Source organism: Teleopsis dalmanni, chromosome 1 (genome assembly GCF_002237135.1).
Source record: "Teleopsis dalmanni isolate 2A chromosome 1, ASM223713v2, whole genome shotgun sequence".
Classification (NCBI taxonomy): Eukaryota; Metazoa; Arthropoda; class Insecta; order Diptera; family Diopsidae; genus Teleopsis; species Teleopsis dalmanni.
This window is the reverse complement of record NC_051846.1, coordinates 155,285,710-155,290,211: the sequence shown is the minus strand read 5'-3', so window position 1 is coordinate 155,290,211 and position 4,502 is coordinate 155,285,710.

The following is a 4,502-nucleotide window of genomic DNA, read 5'->3' as shown; positions in this document are numbered from 1 at the left end:
CGGCTGAGGATACCCCAGCAAAAACTAAATATTTTTGAACGTCACCAAAAAGTGTCGTTACCATACAAAAGAAAACTTAAATATTTTTACAAACTTTTTTAAAATATAAAAAATTAACTACATTGAATTAAAAAAAATTGTTAACGAAAATTACTTAAATACAAGTATTAAAATAAACTAAAATAATAAATTGTACAAACTAAGCTAAATAAAAAATTCCTTATTTTGAATCTAAAAGAAAACAAATATTTTTTGCCAACTGTTTAAAATATAAAAATTTAATACACTGAATAAAAAAATTGTTAAAAGAAAATTACGTAAGTATTAAAATAAATTAAAATTGTACGAAAGAATAATCAATTGTACAAACTAAGCTAATAAAAAATTCTAGTTTTTGAATATAAAAGAAAACTTAAATATTTTTTTTTACAAACTGTTTAAAATATAAAATTAAATACATTGAATATAAGATTGTTAAAAGAAAACTTTTTGAATGCAAACATTAAAATAAATTAATTTTACAAAAGAATTTAAATGTCAATGATACAGAACTTAAAATATCGTTTGTAAATTAGATGAAATTAAATTGTAATAAAGAGATTTTTTTTAAGAAATAAAAAAGTACCAAAGAAAATAAATACCATTGGACACTGTCGAAAAATTACTTATATAGAAGAAATATCATTTAAAATTAAATACATTGATTATAATTTTTATTGGTTCACAATATTTCGTGTGCAAAGGCGTGTGATTGTTAATTCACACAGATACAGGTAAATACTCATAAGCGGCGAGTGGTTAAGTGGATAAGAAGGATTGAACTAAGGGTTGAAAAGGTGAGCAAGATTCAGGGCTTTAACAGTTACTGAACCTAGGTCGCACGGGGTATAACACACGTAGCTTTAACAGTTACGAGTGTCTATACCATAGTGTCGGAAACTGTAGGTGGCTTTTAACAGTAACCTAACGTCTCCGACCCCTGGACGCTTTAACAGTGTACAGGGAAGGGCGTGTTGTCTACGGCCTGTAATACAACACACGTAGCTTTAACAGCCACGTGTGATTGTATTATATCGTGTCGAGTATCGAGAGGGGTTCAGCTGTATAGAACGGTTTAGTTTACCTCCAATTCAGTCCTTCAGAATTCAACGGAAGTGACAGGGTAATAGATAAAACAAATTTCTTGTGAGGACTTTGGACAAGACTGAGTTATCCCAGCTCTAAACGAACCGCCAGAAAAGGTTCATTACAAAACTTAAACGTATATATATGTAAAGAAATTAGGTACCTATATTTCTTTAATTTGTATACTGTTTTCAATTCCGGTTCGTTTCAATTCAAGTCCGGCGAATGATAAAACGATTCTTATTGTATATCGTTTTTTCTTAGATTATACCGCCGCCGTGATTGTAGATTTTACAAGTTATATTCTAAATAATAAATAATAAGGAATTGTTAATTTAGCTAATAGACTTTAAATGTCGTTTCTTTGTTTTCAGGTAAATATAAGCAATATAAGTAATAGAGTGTAATTGTTTTAATGTACTAGAAATACTAAAATAAAAACTTTGTTTTTAGAGCAACACAATTGTTTATTTGTAAATTGCAATTTATTCGATAAGTTTCATATAATTGTCTTATATATATATATAAAAAATTGTGCATAGCATATCACGCGGGATTTTACATTCGCACGTGTGAATCTTAAAAAAAAAAAATAAAAAAAAAGAAAAAAGAAGAGAGGATTTGTTGATTGGTGATTAAAAGCAATATAAAAACACAATAAAAACAACACACAATGCCTACAAACAGAGCTGAAGGTACAGTAACCATTTATCACCCAAATAACATACAACAATTTTCGCCACAAAGGAAGAGTTGGGTTCTCTACAAAGAACAGCTTGAGAATCACTTTGCAGAAATTGACTGCACCGAAGAAAATCAAAAAAAAGCTACACTTTTAAAAGCTATTGGGCCGACGCCATACGAATTGCTGCACACTCTGTGCAGTCCAGCTTCACCATACTTAAAATCGTATAAAGAGCTTTGCGATCTTTTGCAAATGCAGTACACTCCACCATTAATTGTTTTTAAGGAGCGTAAAAGCTTTCACACTGCTGTACAAGGTGATGGCGAGACGGTATCGGAATGGCATGCCCGTGTTAAGAAATTGTTGCTCTCTTGTAAATTTGGAGAAAATTTAAATGCGTTTGTTCTTGACCGTTTTGTAATGGGTATAAATCATAAAATTTTTGATCGCTTGTGTGAAGAAGACGAGAAAATAACAATTGAAGATGCTCTCCGTAAAGCACTAATAATGGAGATGAAGCTAGTACGAAAAATTGACAACGTTGCAAATGTCAACTATGTTAAAAACTTTAAGCACAACAGAAGCTACAACAACAACAACAGTAAAAGAAATTTCAACAATGCCAGTAACCAACAACATCAACAACAACAAAAGAAGGACGCAAATGTAAAAAAATCAGCTTGCTCGCACAGTGGTTGGAAAAACCATTCATCAAATGTTTGTAAATAGAAACATAGTAAATGTCACAACTGTAACAAAATAGGACACATTACTACAATATGTAAAAAAAAGTTTGTTAATTATGTATCAGAAAATGAATATTCAAGTAATGAATCTCTAGAAACTAATTTTTATGACTTTTCCATTTTCAGTGTTAATAAGAAATGTAACGATTCAACTGAACTCTACAGTGTAAACGTTAAAATCAACGGATTGGATATGAACATTGCTTGCGATTCGGGTGCACCGTGCAGCTTGGTATCGAAAGATTTTGCTTAAAAATTTAATAAAAATGTAAGTCTTGATTTATGTCATGAACCATATGTCGATTTTAACGGGAACAAAATTAAAGTCATAAGCCAGTACTATCAATTGATAGAATGCAATGGTATAAAAAAACAAGTGTTGCTCGTGGTCACGAATAATTACAACAGTCCATTACTTGGAAGAAATTTCTTGCGTAAATTCAATTTTGAGTTAGTGCAAATAAATTTGATTACAAATTCAAATGATCATGCTATACTTATCAAACAATTTAAAAATGAATTTCATGATGTTTTTAAAATGACCTTGGCACGTATAAATTGGGAAAAATTTCTCTTGAAGTTGAAAAAGATTGTAAACCTATATTCTTTAAACCACGTAAAGTGCCGTTTGCGTGGAAAGCTAAAATTGAAAATAACTTGAGAGATTTGATAGCTAAAAATGTTATAGAACAAGTTGAACATTCCGATTGGGGCACTCCATTAGTTCCAATTTTAAAGCCCAATGGGGATATTAGGATTTGCGGTGACTATAAAGTCACAATAAACAAATATTTGTCTGACTTTCATTATTCTTTACCATTAATAGACGAAATATTTGCGTCACTTCAAGGAGGTGAATTATTCACCAAACTTGATCTATCAAATGCTTATAATCAACTCGTTCTAAACGAGAAATCTCAAATGCTATGTACATGGTCAACTCATATTGGCACATTTAAAATGAAACGATTACCTTTTGGTGTTAAACCGGCAGCAGCCATTTTTCAAAAAACCATTGAAGTTTTGTTGAGAGACATTCCTTTTGTAGTTGCATATCAAGATGATATCACAGTTTCGGGTAAAAACATGTCAGAACACATCAAAAATTTGAAGGCAGTTCTTTCTAAATTAAATTTTGCTGGATTAAAATTAAACATAAAAAAATGTGAATTTTTAAAAACAAAATATCGTATTTGGGATTTACCATTGATAAGTATGGTTTAAGTAAAAACAAAGAACGAACAGAATCTGTTTTAAATGCACCTATACCTAGTAATATTTCAGAGTTAAGAGCCTTTTTAGATATGGTCAATTACTATTCAAAATTTATAGACGGATTTTCTAACAAAATGATGCCCTTTTATAACTTATTAAAGAAAGATGTTAATTTCAAGTGGTCTAAAGATTGCCATCTTGCTTACGATCAAATTAAGAAAGATGTTACGTCAGAAAAAGTTTTATTTCATTTTAACCCAAAGCTACCGATTGTACTTACAACGGATGCTTCAAATTCTGCTGTAGCTGGAATTTTGTCGCATGAATTTGCAAATAATGAACGTAAACCCATAGCGTTTATATCTAGAGCTTTATCTAAAGCTGAGCAAAATTATAGTACTCTTGAAAAAGAAGCGTTAGCAATTTTCTTTTGCGTAACAAAGTTAAAACAATATTTAATTGGTAATTATTTCGTTATAAAAACGGACCATAAACCGTTAACGTCAATTTTTAGTGAAACAAAAGGTTTACCAATAATAACAGCAGCTCGTATGCAGCGATGGGCCTTCAATCTTTCAGGTTTCAACTATAACATCACATACGTCAATGGACATTCAAATGGCGCTGATCAATTGTCACGAATGCCTCAACGTAAGTTGAAGGAAAACACTAATGAAGACAGCACATTTGTAAATTTTATCGAAAATGACAATATTTTAAGCCTTGACTTT